Below are 19,040 nucleotides of genomic sequence, written 5' to 3' on the forward strand. Positions count from 1 at the left end.
TGTTTCTCTTTCTTCGTATTTTCCGCAACTAACCAAGTGCAGATAAACAGCTTCTTGTGTTACTAGTGTGTGTGGACTGATAGATGGAGGTAAAGGATATGCTTTAAGCGTCAGGGTTTACAGATATGTACATTTTACTGAATAACATCTGGTTGTACAATATTATCTCGTGAACCACAATGATGACGCATTTGCAATGCAAATCAAAAAATAAATAAAACAATAGCAGCCATCAAATTCCTGTACGTGTCTAACTGGAGTCTGGACTGTGGTGGATGCAGTTTTTGCTCATTATATTTTGGAGAATCCACATCTCTCATGTCACACTGGTGTGAAAGATACGGAGCGGAGACGGAGTGGACTGCTCGATGATCACAGTGCTGGAAATAACGCAGCTGGATGAGCAGCGGAGCGGCGATGTGCTGATTAAGAGCTGACAGTCGTCGCATTCTCATTCACAGTGACACATCTCTCTATTCTCCAACATTTGATGTGGATGAGGCCTCAGTCTGCTGAAGAGGCTTCACACACATCATGTTACCGCACTGCTCCGAGCAAGTAGCAAATTAATTACTCTCCGAATTTAAACACCTCATCAGTTACAGTGAAGTTTACGTTCATTAAATATCATGAAAACACAACGGGAACATGTAACACAATGCATTATTTATATAAGAAAGTACCACAGAATGTACTTTGTTTCATCCTATAGCTGTAGTACTCGCTCATGTGCTCCATCATTGTGGTCATACTATAGAACCACACACACACAAACACACACACACATACCATTAATTATGATGATGATCATAATTAAAAACACTGATATATATATATATATATATATATATGCACAATGTACAAGAGCTGTAGGGGTTTGAGTTTTCTCTGGTGAATGTATAATTAATATCAGTCCTATACTGAGCTCCTGCCCTTTTCATGATGAATTGTAATAAGTGTCATGTTTTGCTGTGTGATTACAAACTAATCACATGAGAGAAGCGCATTAGAAAATCTTCAGGCGACACCGAACACTTAAGCTGAAGAGCTGTGCACTCCTGTTTCCTTTACTGTATTTAAACACAAGTTAGGGTAATCTTGGAAGGATTACTGCCATCGCTGAGGAGTGGAATATAAATGGTGGTAATAATCAGCTGTCCAAACTCTATTTAGAGATAATAAGAGGATGCAGCAGAGGATGTAATAGGCTTACCTCCAACTTCACATCTTTGTCCTTGATGTTAACAGAACAGTGGCGCTCATTAGGCAAAAGTAAATCCCTCTTGTCATTATTGCTGTAGCGATTGCGAAATCACAATCTGCACAAATAGCACAAAGATAACCAAGCCCCGGCGAGTCCCAGAGATTATTATCACACTGTTTGAAAGGATACAACCAGAGACGCTCGGACCACAAGTGTCTAGAAATGGGTCCTTCGTTTTTCAGGGCAAACTAAGACGCTGAGATCAGAAGAGAACCGACACCGAACATGCAGCTACAAAGATACTGTCAACACTTTAGATTTAGATTAAAGACGGCACACAGCTCAGCAGCAGGAAGGTATTTGGTTTAATTTAGTAAGAAAAATACTGTCGAAGTCGATTTAAAGTTCCAGCCACGTACAGCACAGAAGTTCACTTGTATCCGTCCCCTAATGGGAAAAGAGGTAACTGAGAGGTAACTGTGTCAGAGATAATCTCAGAAACTGACCGCATAGATTTTTTAAATATACCGACCTGTCAGGGTCTCTTCCTCTAAACCCTTTGACTGTAGAAGCCCTGGCTTCAACTGTGGCTTCAAAAACCTGCAGATACAGTCCAGAACCTCAAACCGCCTTAATCTCAAAGCTCATACTCCTGACATCAAACACATACACATGGGCTGCTCTTTAAACCCTAATGGAGTAAACGGGCACCAGAATTAAATATCTAACGGAAAAAACAAGAATCTACGCTTCTAACTGCTGCAGACTGACTGGTGAGTTTCTACGTGAAGCTTTAACATCACGAATCGGTAAATAATGCAAAGCCCGAAGGCACCAGCAGTTAATAATTAAACAATTTCACAGTGATATCATTATATAACCTACTTTTACCATTTTTTGGTGGTTTTGAGAGGGCGGCGTGGTGGCTCAGCGGTTGGCACTTACACCTCGGTTCTTGGTCGGAATCCTGGTTCTGCCTTTCTGTGTGAAGTTTGCATGTTCTTCCTGTGTCTGAATTGACGGTAGTGAATGTGAGCAGTTGGATGTTTCCTGTTGATATTGTTATATATTGTGTTTTGGTCCATTTCTGTTAGAACCTTTTATTTCCTGCCATCTTCTCACTTCCAGTCATGTTAGTCCACCGCCAAGTTGAAACCTTCCTGTAAGCCCACGGTGAATTACTGGTTGTACTGCGCTTATTGAATATTCATGACAATCAGATGCATAAATGAACACAGACAAATATACAGGAAGAGTTCCGCGTGGAGCTGAGATCTCAACCCATCGACGCACTTTCCTGCCTCGTTGCCTCGTCCTTGCGTCAGTCGGTAACTGCAAGCTTAATAAAGTAGCCCGGACATCGTACTCCTGAGTCTTACCGGTGAGATGAGAGACATCCAGGATTTACCAGGAAAATGTTCATAGTGTTTTTTTATGGACAATCCACAGAGATCAGTCAACGAAACCCAACTTGGCGAGGAGGACTGTTAAATGCCTAAATGCCCAAATTCTCTCTTGGACATCACAGAAACACTTTCTCTCTTTCTTTCTCCAAAGACAGAAGATGAAGTTGTGCTTCGCTTCTATATTCCTCCAAAACCTTCATCAGTACCCCACCACAAGAGAACCACTGCGTAAATCACTCAGGACCGTGTAAAGCAAATACAGTCATTTCTATTCTTCAACTCTCAATCCACTCTTCCCTCACATGCACTAATACATGTATTCAGCTCTTTGAAGCAGCAATAAGCTGTGCCTCTAAAGTCCGTCTGATTTATTATGATTACTTGTGCGGTTTTCAAAGTCGGCTGGAAACAAGCCTTCTACTTAGTCATCAGACTCCAGAGAATCCCACCCAGTACAAGAGGACTCCTCTGAGTGCAATGTTTTGTTGTAATCGCTTTTTTAAATAAGACGACCATTTGATCCATCTTTCTTCCACAGTTGTGAAAAATGTCCCAGACTTTTTTTTTAATGTTTTTTTGGCCAAAACGAGTAATACAGAATAATTGAATATAAGCCCATTTTTATAACATATTAATAATTCTCTCTATATATAATAATAATATTTTTGGAAGCTGAATGAATTTATGGACCAGTTTCTCAATTTCTTGAGTGAAATGTATTTAGGCAGATGTGGGTTTATTTATGCTGCCATTTCGTACGGAAAGAGATTCATTCAAAACAAAGTAAATACTTTAAGCAATGCATCCACTAGAGGGCACTGTAGAGTCGAGAGTTTTGAGCAACTGCAAACATTGGCGACGGTGGAGGAGGTTGTGAAAATCTTTTACAATAGAAAGAGGTGAAGAGTTTTGTCTCCTTCGTCTGTATCCACATGCTTTTAGAATACAGATAAAATGTATAAAGAGTACATGTTGTTTTCATATATATATATATATATAAAATATTTAGCATAAATTAGCCTTACACGAGGTAGTGAAATCTGTGGACTTATGTTTTGAAGTAGGAAAACGTGGCACCGAATGTTAAGGAGGACAGTAAATAAAAAAGGGAATCAGAAGTTGTTCAGTGACACACACACACACACACACACACACACACACACACACAAAGAGAGACCTCCATCCCTTCACAGCTCATCACTAAGCCTCAAGGTGAGGTGGTGATTTAGACCAGTTATTTCCGAGCCTCGGTCCTAACGACTCTATCCTGAGCCTGCTGGCAGTGAGAGATACAGGGAACTGAAAGGGAAGTGCTGAATAGCGACTACAAGGGATGGACCCCACTGCAGTGACTGATGATCAATTAGGACGAGAGGGTTCTCCAACTATTTTCTTGCCAAGGGGCTCCGAGTGGATCACTGTGTCTGACAAGATTTTGGACTAAAGGCATCCACCTGGGAACTGTTCCTTTCCAGAATGATTTAGCGTGGAAGGACAGAATCAAAATCAAACAAGAAGTATATTGGTATTTGGATTATATTTACATTTAGAATTATAGGGGTTTGCATGACAAATGACCCCTGGGATCGATGTCCTTGTATTTTGGATACATAAAGAGATGCCTGGGTGCATTTGACCATTTGGTTTGGTCTAGAGCTACTTTGTTCCATCAGCAAATCAAATGTGCTGCAGGTGTGAAAGTGACCTTGCAGGATTTCACAATGTCCCAAAAAGTGAGGCCCCAGACTGTTTGGTCGGTTTTCTTAGTCTTTTAGCTGCCAGTAAGTTTTCAGAGACGTTGAGGACAATTTGGCACAGAGGTCTAACTCCACAGAAGGAAAAACAGACGTGAACATCCTTCCCAAATGTCAGTTTGACAAACAGCGGAATCGTTCTCCATCTATTCTTCTTGTTGTCTACATCCCTCTGGTGCAGTCGTCTTCGCTATGAATCCAGCTGGTGTTGCTCAGCTCACGCATGTGGTCTTGTTTCAGCTTGAGCGGTCATTTACAAAGTGTTGGCTTAGTTTGATGCTGAGAAGAAAGTCCTCTTTTGTTTGGAATGACAACTTAACTTCGTCCTGATGCTATTTTTCTTAGTTCCCATTATGCTCCAGGTGGAAACGTGAGGCACAGTTGAAACACTTGAACAAGCCTCCGATGAGCAGATAAAATTCATCTACACAACAACAGAATATATAAAGATGGTAGTAAACACCGTGTCCCGACAGTGAAGGCAATACAGAAGTGCCTGAAACTTGTATTCTCTCGAATGACCAGCAGAGGGCGACTCCACTGGTTGCAAAAATAAGTCTGTTTCTATAGAAGTCGGAGGAAATGATCTCACAACTCACTGTTTTATTTCTGGTCTCGGTTGTTATTTTCCCATTTACAGTCAAATAGACAATCACACACCGAACGCATTGGGGCGTGTGATGGTATCGTCCGATGGGGGCGGGTCACAGGTGCTGTTGAGTATATTTTGCTCTGCGCCAAACTCGAGGCTTCAGATTAGTAATTCATAAACCAAATGAAAAGTTGGTCTTTGCCCTAAATTTGCTCGGATTTGATTGCCAACCTAGAATTAAAGTAGAATCTTAGATTAATCTGATCCTTCTTTGTTTTTACGTCTCTGTTGAGTCTTCATGCTTCTTTTTTCATCTGCGATGTTTTGCCTGTTTGTATTTTATATATTTGTCCGTGCTGTTGGCAGAAAGAAAATAAAAAACTGACTTTGAATGATGCATCATTTGACCTCAATCCGACCTTCAGACCAGGAGGTATTTTCAGCCTTTTCCTTCACATCCCCTCAGATATGTGGTGCGTCTCGGTGTTCACTGATGCAGCTGTTTGAGTTTGGACAGCCGGCTGACAGCCTGTTTGGATTAGTTACAGTATGTGAGGTCTGCTATTTATACAAAACCCTCAGGCTCCCTCTTCAAAGTTCGCCACTCGTCTTTGTCCTTTTCTTTTCTCTCCGAGATGTCAAACTTCTGCCTGTACCTGGGCATCGTCTCTTTGTACAAAAAAAAAAAAAAAAAACCATCCGCGGTTTTTCATCCCTCCCTGTTTTCTGCTTTGGGGAGTTTTTCACAGATTCCCAGTCGATCTCATTATAAAGATGTTCCAACAGATAGCTGGGGAAAATATAACTCCAAAGGTTGTTGGCAGTAAAAGAAAGATAACAATGCTCCTCATATCAGCGCAAATACCTCTACAGCGTCGGTCCTGTCACCTTCTGACAATCCGTCTCATCTCCCGCGGGGCGAACACTGTACAAGCGTTTCCTCTGCGCTCTGATGTGTCAAATAAAACAAATCGTAAGCAAACTAGGTGTCGGTTTTTTTCACTGCGGCAGTAAAAACACAGGTGATTTGGGGAAACTGTGAAGTGAAGCAAACAAGCACAGGGACCGTCCTGATGGGTTTTGTTAGATTTATCCTCCATCATCTGGACCTCGAACAGTCAATGCTGGAATAAAATCCCACTGGAGGATCCTTCCTGATGATAACGTTCACCTCAGCTGTCGGGTGAGATTTTAGTGATGATTTATTTGACTGACTGTGCTAGAAATATAAGAAAATGTATTTGCGATAAAAAACCTTTCTCACCTCTATTCATTTAGCATTGATTTCGGAGCCACGGCAGCCTCACAAGGTCGGCCTTGTAAAATATGTCACTGTATATTACAGTATCCATTGAAACAGCACCAAAGAAACAGTCTGTGCACAGCTCAGGTGAACCCATCTGCACATTGTGAGGAAAAGTAAAGTCTGATGAGTTTACCACGTGTTGACTGAAATGCAAACATCACAACCATGGTTGAGTAGAGTATCTCCACAGGAAGACAATGTGAATGTGGCCACTGTGTGAGATTTGTTGGCAGTGCAACTAACTTGTTATTTCTCTGTACGGCTCATCAGCCTGGTCTCCCCCGATGCATCCGGTACTGAGAATAAACACTTCTGCATAAGACGTCATCCGTCTCAAGAAGAAACTTCATCCTCACCAGCAGAAATGCACAATAATGTAATATAATCAGCAATGCTCCAAAGCCACTGCAGCCTTGAGAAGAAGAAAAGAAAAAACCGCCTCTCTGGTTATGAAATCACTTGAGAAGATTGTGAAGGATGCACTTCTGCAGGAGAATCTGGACACGCTACAATTTGTTTACAGATGAGGGAGGGATGTTAACGACACGACGGGCTCCCAGTGAAACCGGATGTGTCTGGTTTTTATTAATTCCTCCTCGGCCGGACTCACATTTAGCAGGAAACTCTCGAGAGCGTCAAGGACTCTGATCCTGATGTGTTGGCTGATGGAAGGTTGCGGCATGTGAAGGTTAACGGTATCTCATCATCCATCCCTCCAGCTCTCACTTGCTTTGAGCATTAACGAGCTAAAGCCGATATGTGAGGCGTCATCAAAAAGTTCACTCCCACAACTCTGTGATCGCGTGACTCCTGACCATGAATGTGTTGAAAACTTTAGAGACTCGTCTCCTGTCGTGATTGATGGTCAAGCTGTTGAGTTTATGCAGCTTTATAAATATCTTGGCTCTGCAATAGAAGACGAGGTGACCTTCACGTAGATGCTGTGTGTAGAAAAGCCCGGCGGTGCATGTACATGTATCATGAGCTGTATTAATATTAATATGGATTGAATACCTCAGTTTAATACTGTTTACAAAAACGTACACTGTTTGTAAAGACAGTGGAAACCGCTCACAGTGATCAGTTGATTACTTTAACGGAATCAAACTTAAGTTTAAACATTTAAATTAGTTCGAAGTGAGGTCACAATATCAACAATGATCTGTACTTTACTTAAATGTGCGAACTCTGTCTTCATAGCTGAGCAGTAATTCACACACCGACACACGGGACTGCGTAAAAACCACAGTCACTGTAAACTTAGATAACGTATGGAGCTGCAGGAGACGGTGGCGATGCTCTCGGTTTGGTTCGATGCGGTTGGCGGAGCGCAGAGAGGAGCAGTAAATTACTAACTGTAAAAAAAATTCAGCTTTTTGATCCATATGAACTGTTGATCACTTTATCCAGTTTCCACTGTAAAAACTAAGTAGTTCTGAATCTTATGGATTCCAATGATAAACCCATAAAACACAATAATAAACCTGAACATCATTTCTCAATGAAACAACGTGGAGCTTCTTATTTGTCTGTTTAAACGGATTAAAAAACAAACTTTTTTTGTTCTGCTCCATTACCTCCCCATAACAGACTTTAAATTGAAATCTGATTTGCATTAAATTTAATTGCGCCCCCCTCCTAAAATTCTTTTAAATCATCTCCCCTGTGCTTTCTCTCCATTCCTGTGGCCGTAATGAGCAGGAACGCGGCGAACACTAAATCATCCTGGAAAGCAAATTAACGCCGCCTGACAGCAACCAAACACTGGCGCGGCGCCTTCATCATCGCAGCTTCAAACCCTGAACCTGTGGGGTTTTATTTATATTCACACGTGGGTATGTTTGGATCGTCCCTGGGGAAAAGGTCAACTCCCAGAGTACAGTGGGTTGGTGAGGCATTTAGCAGCCATCAGAAAGAGCCTGGCTCTGTTCTCACTGGAGCCTTTAAGGTGAAGCTTATTAAGGGGAGGAACACACAACACACACACACACACACACTCACACACACCGTGCCCACCTTTCTCGGCTGCCTGTTCGAGAGAGAGGGTTTGACCTTTATCAGATGGGAGCACTAACACGCTAATAGCCCTGTCCACACTCCAATTAGAGCCGGTGAGAGAAGGGTTCAGCCGAGCAGAGTCCGCCACCGAGGATCTGACTGAGAGATGGGAATCGTACAGGCTGTCAGCTCCAGAGAAGAAGAGCGACAAGCGAGAGGAAGACAGAAATGAGAACGGGAAGGAAGGAAGGAAGAAAGAAAACAGAAATATGGACAGATGGAGAAAGTCTTTAAAGGCCCCCGAGGATGTTTCAGTGATGTATGATGAGAGATCTCTGGCTGAAGAACAACACAAGTAAACAACAAATAGAGATTTGAAGTCTAAAGACACAGAGGCCACATGATGATGTACCTAAAGTTCCATTTCCAATCTACTGTTGTTATTTAATAAGTCAGGTTGTTTATTTATCCTGATAGTTGTGGCTCATATTCAGTGGATCGACTTTAACGTTTCTCAGCAGGGAAGTTCTGTCAAAAGAGAGAATCCTTTAATTAAACTAAGAAATAAACCCACTTGATTTTTCTACCGTTGACAACTAAACCCGCCTCCGTGCACTGAGGAATGGATGAGTCACAAACAGACACAAATATATCTCATCGTTTATTTTATTCATACAAAATCACAGGTTCTCTATTTAACCTGCAAAATTAAATGCAGATCAATTTAAACATATTCTCGAGTTCACATCCTCATCTGGAGCGTCACCACATTCAGGAGCACAAACACATGGTTCTTCCCTTTTTATGTATTGCAGGTATTGAAAGAACACACGGTGTGTGTGTGTGTGTGTCTGTGTGTGTGCAGAGCAGAAAGTGTGAGTCCGCTCTCCTGCAGCAGATTGAACTGATGTGATATGAGACATGCCAAGTTGCTGAACCCTGGCTGATTGGATGATAACAGGCAGTGATTGCTCTTTTCCCCACCTTCTCCGCAGCTTCGTGAGTTTCTCACTCAGTTGCACAGAGGACCGAAACAGAAAGTAACACCCAGAGTGAGGCAGCGGGAGTATTAGCACAAACTGAGACTATGCATTAACACGCTGTGAAGCTGCAAACACCTCAGTTCATCTGTTTTTCTAGGTGTTGCTGCTTGAGTAATTAAACGAGGGTCCTCTCCCGTTGCATTAGCAGGTTTCCACAGAAACACACTGAACAAATAATAGAGAACTAATCATTTTCCACTTAAAAGCAGACTAGAGCCAAATCATTTTTATTTAGGGCCATGATTATTATTTTGAAATTCATGTACCTGTTTTATGATCATGTCCTGGAATACCACACGAAATTCAGACGCTTATAAATACAAATACATGTGATTTAAGACACAATTTTGTCATTTTATGTTGTAAAATGACATTAGGATGTTAGTGGCTTTCATTTCTACTGACTTTTACTATATGTAGTTCAGTTTCCACAATATTAAGGAATAATCACAATGTATGAGGATGGTTCTAGGTTCGGTTCTGCTGTTTATTACTCTGAATAATTTGACGACACCACTGAAACCTACACGTCAACAGAAGTCATATTACATCACTTGCTTTGAGTGAGATTTAGAATTAGAGAGTTCTTGGAGGAAGGTGATAAGCAGGGGAGACAAGTCCAAATATATTTGGTGCACTGGCAGGTTTTCAGCCGTGCTGGCAGCGACTCGGAGCAAAGCAATGTCAGCCAGTCCATTTGTCGGTCGCTGCAACACTTTGGTCCAGAATCAAATATCTCTACAACTTATTGAGGAACTGCCATGAAAGTTGGTGGAGACTTTTTTTTCCCCCACCTCAGGATGAACTGCAGTAACTTTCCGGGTTTCATGTCGCGTCATCGCCGGGTCAAACATTTTTAAATTTCCAAATCCCAGTAGACTCAGCTGTGTTTGTGTTGTGTGCAAATGTTTCCACTGAATTAAGTTGGTAAAGATGATGTACTTACATTTACATCTCAATCAATATTGGTCATTTAGAATTATCATTTGCCGTCTCGAGTTTGTTTGGACTGTTTAAAAAGACAGCAGCTCTTACGGCTGCCAGTGCAAACAGACTTGTTAAATTCAATCAAGCTGTACCCAAGTTCACACACTCACACATATATATACACATCAGTCCACTACATATATAACTGATCCATGAATTGTTCCTCTGGAAACAAGAGAAAATGTTGCAGAACGTGAACATGTCTGAATAAAGGGCAGTAGATTCACGGCTCGTTCACGGGTAAACTAAATAAAGCTGGAATGGACACTTTGAACAACAGTTTCTCCTTCATCGACTGGAAGTTGCGCGATATTAAACATGTTCCTTTCCACCCACAATGCACTGCATGCTAATGTAAAGTGTGTGAAATCATTAGCGACAAGCAGAGTGGAAAAGTCTCTGTCATTAATGCACTTAAGGGCCATTATTCAGTTCCATCCACACCCTCCTCCGTCTCCTCTCTATTCTGCTTTCGTGACAGACTAATGCCGACCCCCAGAGTTCAGTGGGGTGGGCGGCGGTCTGAGGAGGAGGGTGAAATCGAGACAGAGAGGTTTCACACAGAGCCGAGAGAGTTAGGAGAAGAAGAGACAGAATAGTGTGTGTGAAAAATGTAATATTCTTCTTCTGCATGCTCCAGGTGGAAATACGACACCTATTTAATTGTTGCCAGTGACCCAGCACATGATGGACGTGATAAAGAAATTGCAGAACTGAAAGGAAAGAGAATAAGAGGACAGAAAAAAGGAAGATGAGATAATTAGAAATCACAGCAGGGGGGGCAAATCAAGGAGGCTGAAGAGAAGAGGGGCCGTCTCTCATTCTGCAGGGGCCCCACAGACGCTGGGGGGGGGGGGGGCACATGTAAAGCTGCTGATTGTTAGGTATCATCCTCCCAATTACAGGCACGATGGAGGGTTCCAGCTCCGTGATTCGTCTTTATCCCTCCTGCCTTGCCACAGCCTGCAGGTTAGAGAATATCAAAGTGAGAAGAGCGAGTCGGTTTTATCATCTCAGTCAGACTCTCACTTTTTTTTTTTTTTTTTACAGCGGAGGAGATAATAAGCAACAATAGCGACTTTCTATTTCCCACTCGAGACGTGTGTGATATGACAAATCTCATATCCTGTGATAGGTCATCTTATACCCAGAGAGCGATGCATTATGATACAGAACATTTTCTATATGGTTCAGTGTGAAATGAGACCACGTCTTTGCAGATGTGAGGCGCGGGGGGCATTATTCAATTCTATCTTTTTGCTGTTGTCGGATCAGCGAGGGATTCTCCGCTCAGACGTGTTCACAATAGCAACAAGAAGTCTGTATGGGATTCAGCTGAGGGGGGGGGGTGCAGCAGCAGCAGACGGAGGCGGGATGTCATCACGTGATCATATCGCTGTCGACTCCAATCTCCACAAACTCACCTGACGTCTTCGTTGGTGTCTTCTACATGTGTGTCATTGCTTTTTATGTTTTTCTCATTTTTGCGTTTGCATTGTGGTGAATCCAGCGGGGGGGAGGGGGTCCCCTGCTGTGTGCTCACATCGGACCAGTCGGGGAGAACGTCTGTGGAGGCTTTTCACTCAGACATTTGTGTTCAGACGTACACCTCATTCTAAAGAAATGTGTGAAAGCTTTCGAGTTTATGTGCCACAGGTTAAAATCCCCTTCTATCGTCTGAGTTTGGACTCTTCGAGGACTAGTGCCTCTTTTAGAAATGAGCTTCTGCTTTCACGTTGGCTGGTCTGAGACCTCCTCACGTTCAGAATGACCACGCTCTGGATTTTAATATTCTTTTGGTCCCAAACGTGCAGACTGTGCATAAACACATTTATAATGGTGAAGCAGCAAAACTCCACCACCACCTCAGACACACACATTTAGACATTCTGGTAGAGTCGGAGGCATGGGGCCTCGACAGGGGGTTTCCCGACCAGTCGCCTGTGAATCACAGTAAAACGAACGAGTAAACAGGTGAAGATGAAAGAAGAGAGAGAGTGGAGATGATGAACGAGTCACGGAGCCGTAAAAGTTTGTCTCAGTGCAACTCGCGCTCACGCACCGTTGGCCGAGCCATTAGCATAGCAGGTCATAGTAGCTCCTCTTTCATTAATTAGAGCCTCAATCCTCATGTGTCCAATTAAAACACTTGTGCTGGATATGAATATAAACACACTGTTATTATGCTCTGTGTGTGTGTGTGTTGGGGGGGGGGGGGGTTATCACTGAGTGTCGTTCAGGTTGCAACCATTTATTTTTCCTCACCTATCGTCGTCGTCATGGTATCACGTTCCTGGATGCTGAGTACTCCCGTTATCTCCTTGGTGACTGACAGGCATCGATCCCCCGACGACAAGGCTCCTCTTGATGATGTCATTTTGCAGTAATTGGATTGTAATTGGTGTTTAATGGTGTGTGTGTGTGTGTGTGTGTGTTAATGCGGCTGGAGCCCGTCTCTGTGGAGACTCAAGCGGAGACGTATCAAGCTCCTGCAGGACTGTTGTGGACTTCTGCCATCGATTTATGATTCCTTCCCGTCGCCATGATTGCATTGATTTTCCTCTAAAGTCTCTCAGGGCGTTTCTTAATTGAATATCACATGACTTTATGATGCGGCCTCTCGAGCCGGCACAGTAATTATATCTCGGGGCTTCTTCATTCCAGCCAACTCAGCGTTCCCCGACCCCCGGTGCATCTCGATTCTTATCTCAACACGATGGCGTTAACATTCATCAAGCCAACCTGACTCGCTATCTCGAGTTCTTACAACTCATTCCAGATATCACATCACAAACTATACGGTGTTGGTTTCCCCGGCTTCTCCCTCCCTGGCTTTCTGTTTATAGGCCAGCAGACACATGCAGTTGCTTCCCAACGGCATTGAAATCCATTAAGAATTCATCAGCGGCAAGATGGTGCTTTCTTAATCAATTCTGTGTGATCTCGCTGATGCATTCAGCCTCATTGACAGAGCGACGCACAGAAATGTGAGAAATAAGAAGCTCTGGTTTAACTGATGAGTTTTTCTAAGGCCAATTTTTTTTTTTCTTTGAGCAATTTTTACGCCAAAAAAACTCACGAATGAGCAGCATTGACCTTTTTTGTTAGTGGTTTAATACAATGTTGTACTTTTACTTTTACAATGACTTTGCGATTACTTTCTATTGCCGCTTGTTTAAATTTGCCTTCTCGTTGTCAGCGTCCCGTGACGTCACTTTCCAATATCTTTTTGAATATTCCCGCCTCAGGTGACAAATGACAAATGTTTCCTTCTCAAAATAATATTTTCTACCTGCGATGATGTGGATTCTCACAATATGAATCACAGGTGACGTTCTTTGAGTTATTGCTGTGACATATTAACATAAATATCCATCACGGAGGTAGATGACAAATTTCGCCTGGAGGCACAATCAAATTTTATATGGCAGCGCTCTCCATAAGATGAACTGAAGTCTGATCACATTCTGGCATCGCTTACTTGAATAGTATTTCACAAAACACTGCACAAAATAAATGTACACCTTGAAGTAAACGTAAAGGGAGGACGCTGTTTCGGATTCTTTAAAACACTATTTGATTTCTTTGTGCACTTTAATTCGGTACATTGATAAGGACTTGTTTATTTCTTGTATTTACGGATTTGTATTCTTTGTTGGGTTGTTTCTGTTCCTTGTGTGTCTCAGTTACTTTTGTGTGATCCTCCGTGTTTTCTTGGTTTCTGTTTTATTTTGAAATTCGTCTTTGTGATGGTCTACACAGAAGAATATAGGACATCGGTGAAATAACAATATTAACAACCAAGTGTCGTCCATAAATGAGGAGGTGCATCAATTTATTTATTCTATTTGATGTGTACTTTGACGCTTTAGTTTGGGCCGTGTCCCATCCACTAACATGAAGGAAATGGGGTTTATGACCTATACCCCAGCCAGCCACCAGGGGGTGGTCCATGTTGGCTCGTTCTTCTGCAGCTGTGTGACGACCTAAAGGCGAAGCAACAACCTTCAACCTTTCACACAGAAAGTCTTTGTTGGAAAGCACCGTGACCACACGACAACAAACAACCGCACAAGCTCTGTTCTCCTTCTCTCTCTTTCTCTTTCAGCTCTGCTCCTCTTCATCTTCAGCCGATTACAGTTCATGTGTTTTATCGTCGGGCTAAACGAGGCTGTCTGAGAAACGCTTTAGCCCTCGAGAGGCGCGGGCGGGGAGTGGGGGTGGGGGGGGGGTGGGTGCTTTGCGCTTCTTAAACTTTTATCTTCAATAAGACATAAACAACGCGCTCAAATTAAGACAACAAAGCCGCAGTGGTGCTCATGCATGAAAGCGATCGGAGAAGAGAGACGCCGCAGAAGAAGAGATCAGAGTGTTTATTTTAGTAATGAGCTCTTGTCTTCACGGTTTCCGCTTCCAGCTGCGTCTTTGTGCTCCTCCGGCTGCCTTTCGTCTACATTGTGGATTTAACAGAAAAGAAACTCTACCTTGTTTTGGCTTCCAAATATCTCCTCAGACTCAGCTGTGTGTACGTTAGCTCGCTCCGGGGAGGTATGCCGCATGTAAACGGATTACACTTGGCCCGTGGCAGCATCAGCGACATCATGTGATTACTCCGCTCGTAAAATGATTCCAGACCTTTTCAATATCTTTGAGGAATAAATTAACATTTTAGTTTTTCTGAGTGCGGTGGATTTAAAACACAGTCACCGTCACTCACATAACAACATCTGTTAATATTTTTCGTGCAAGTCACAGTTTTGAGTCTCGGAGATTTACACACAAGGGTCTGAATCATTTCACATTTTCCCACTAAGCTTTTTAAAGTCAGTGTTTCAAATCACAGATCAGAGATAAAAACATTTTTCTTAACTTGTCAAAACTGCAGATATTGAGCCTCTTTCCCGTTTTCTCCTTATTGTCTTGTTCTAGATTGTGACCAAAGATGGACGATGCCTCTCCACGTCCTCTCCACGTCCTCTCCACGTCCTCTCCAGACCTTCCAACCGGCATCGCCGACAGAGTATCGAGGTCGTGCCAACACGTTCTCGACCAATCACGAGGTCAGTCTCAGCTGTCAACCATCTTCGAGAACAATGTGTTTTTGGCGTAGATCCGAGCAATTAATTGAAAACGTATCGACATTTATAACTTCTAACCGACTTGCTCATGTCGTTCATTTTGTAGATACTTTACTCAATGCAGGCATTTACATTTCAGATACATTCATTTTGCAGCAGTTACCTTGTACCGCATGTCCTCGCTCCCCCGCTGATCTGCGCTCGCTTAAACACGTTAACATGTCAGCATGAGTGAGTGTAATTTGGTGCAGCCTGGTTGAATTTAAATGGACTTTGTTGGGCCTTGGTTCGGTCTCGAGTTAAACGCAGGATTTGTGATATAATTTAATAATAATGCGCCTTGAGGACGTTCATCACATCCATTGACTGCTCATAATAAGGTGTGTAAAAATCAATGAATGCATAAATTCCCAGTATAAACACGGAGCATCACAAGAGATAGTTAGAACATCGATGTAACGACACCTGCCTGGTCGTTCATTAACCGTTGCCATGGCAGAACAATTAAAAAGATGGAGGAGACTAATTTCAGAGCTGGAGGATCATTTCCTTTGTAGCACACGAGGGATGAGAGCTGTCACAGACAATGTGCTCTCTGTATAAATATCAGTTAACGTTATTCACAACATGCTGCATTTACTGGAGCCTGAAACCCCTGCTGGCATCATCTGGATAATTGTTTACTGTTATATTGAAATTAATATTTTCCAGAGAGAAATGTTTGTTGTTAATATTTATGATCCCGTGCAGTCTGTAGTTAAACTTCCACATTAAAGCAAATTAAAGAATTAAATGTTTGAGTTAACAAACAATCAGGTGATGGACGACAGGTGAATGTGTTTCATTTGTAACATACATTACGTTCACAGAAATCTTTCTTCATTCTCCCACCGTGGTTTAGTCGTGTTCTTATGTTATATAATAAAACTACTGCAGCAGATAAATGCTCACTGTGATAATATATTCATTCTGGGCAATTTCAGGGGCTGAGAAGGTTTTCAACAGTTTACTACAGTTAAAGAAGAAACATGAAATACTTTTTTATTCATTAAAAGCAAAATAAGTAACTTAAAATATCTGAAGTACACAGTTTCATTGTGCAAAAGGGATTTCATTATTGTACTTTAATAACATATAGACATAGAATCTTAACTATGAAATAGAATATAAGTGTAAAGTAGAATATGGTGTTCTAGTACATCACAGTTGTACTTAAATATATAACTTGAGTACATGCAAATCTCTTTAGTATTTTGCTAAAAAGAAAACTGCAAAGTCACAGAAATGTAACTTTAAGAATTAGAAAAATCAGCTGAGATTGACCTCGTTTGAATGTTTGTTTGAATTTGCCTCAAGGAAAATTGTCTTCAGAGAGAAGTCGACCCGAGCAAGTGACCGATTTCAAACACATGTGGTTTGTTTTATTTCCATTTTCAAACCTTATTTACAGACGGAGAAACCAACACTTTGAAATACACCCGATGCACTGAAAATAAAATGTAAAATATAAAATATTCTGTATGTACGGTATATCTGAGAGATACACAGCGAAGGTTAAATTTAGTAAGAGAGCAACAGAAAGTACAAGAGGAGGAAAAAAAAAAAAACACAGGCAGGAGAAACCACTTCCACCACTTTCCCACAGTAGAAGCTTGTCTCCTTCCCTCTGCGGACCGGAGATTCAAACACAAGGACATGAATGATTCAACATCTGGCTTCTGCACATTTCTCTACATGTATCCACTGTACCAAAGGGAACTACAGAGACAAGTAAAGCTTCTCTTCTACTCCTCCATAATAATGTTTGCTCAGGTTTCAAGCTGTACCATGTTGCTCGTGCACGTCTGAGGACCCAGATAGCTGCAGGATTCATGTACTCATCAGAGGACGCATGCACTCAAAAACACCGAGGGCTGTGTTTTAATGATCCGGGCGAATGTTTGGGAAAAAAACCGCATGGAGGCGTTTCTGAATCAATTTTTGCAAGTTTCACTGCAGAAACAAATTGTGATGAAGTGCACGAATCAAAAACCTTGTACTTAACGTGTTAATCAATGGTGGGGGGTGTTTTGTGTGCAACAGTCAACCAATCAGAACGGCATCATCCTGTTCCTTTAAAAGCAGCTGTGTTGTAAATATACCTGATTTGTTTCCATCAATTATTATTGGAAAACAGTGAAAATGTTAAAAAAGCAACAACACGGGAACAAGTGTTTTAAACACAGCCCCGAACCCTAAGTATAAATTTAAACACAGCCTGACCCTAACCCTCATTGCAACCCTAACCCATATTCACCATAGGGTGAATAACTCCGCGCTGCTTGCTCGAAACGTGCTGAAATTCGGTGTGGATGTGTGGCAGGCCACCCTTTATTAATGAAATGAAATGCCCAAGCATCTGTGACTTTCAGAAAAAAAGTTATTCAAAAATAACACATACTTTTTTTTTTAGATTTGGTGATTTCCGAAGGTCGTAGAAGCTCGGGGATGGTCCCAATGGATCGGGCAGAGCCACATTAGTGCAGATGGAACCAACTTCCAAGTCTCTATGACCTTCAGAAAAAAAGTTATTGAAGAGTATCTTGAACTCCTATAGGTTTTCATCCCTAACCCCCAATCCCCAACCCCCAATCCCCAACCCCAACCCTAAATACAACTTTAAACACAGCCCCAACCCTAACCCTATCCCTTATACAACTTTAAACACAACCTGACCTTAACCCTAACCCAGAATACAACTTTAAACACAGCCCCAACCCTTACCCTAACCCTAATCCCCTAACCCTCACCCCTAACCCAAACCTTACCCTAACCCTAGACTTAACCCCAACCCCAACACTAACCCTAAACCTAATACAACTTTAAACACAGCCTGATCCTCACCTTCACCTGAATACAACTTTAAACAAAGCCCCAACCATAACCCTCACCCTAATACAACTTTAAACACAGCCTGACCCTAACCCTAACCCCGAATACAACTTTAAACACAACCCTAACCCTAGCCCTAACCCTAGCCCTAACCCTAACCCCGAATACAACTTTAAACACAACCCTAACCCTAGCCCTAACCCTAGCCCTAACCCTAACCCCGACCCCAACACTAACCCTCACCCTAGTACAACTTTAAACACAGCCTGGCAACTTTAGTAAACTCCACACAGTACCCTTCATACAGAAATACTTTTATTTGGCTGAGCAACATTCAGAAATGTCCAACATTGGACTAGTACTCTGCAGTAGAAGACGGGACAACACATATTGTTTTCAGGAATTGTAACATAGGATGAAACTAATTTAAAGATTAAAATGAAAGAAATATTATTACACAACACTGAATCTCAAACGACTCCTGGGACACAGACATTGTGATGCTGTGTTGACCTCAGGACCAAGAGGGAAATATCAAAACAACTTTTATTCTTTTTATGTTCTTTTTAAAAGAGTACCATAGAGTCGAGGAGGTGAGTTTGTTCCTGCACCATTAACTGTCCTCTCTGAAGTTTACACAGAATGTCCTTTGTGAAGACACTTTCTACTTTTCACATGAATGTTTTTTCTCCGTCTGTGGAAGTTTCCATTTGGGAAGAGCAGGGTTTGGTTTTCGTTGTATTTTCCTCTTTGTCGAGAAAGAGCTTAAAAACTTTACCAACAGATTAAATGGATTTATCG

This window comes from Paralichthys olivaceus, chromosome 19, assembly GCF_024713975.1.
Source record: "Paralichthys olivaceus isolate ysfri-2021 chromosome 19, ASM2471397v2, whole genome shotgun sequence".
Lineage (NCBI taxonomy): Eukaryota > Metazoa > Chordata > Actinopteri > Pleuronectiformes > Paralichthyidae > Paralichthys > Paralichthys olivaceus.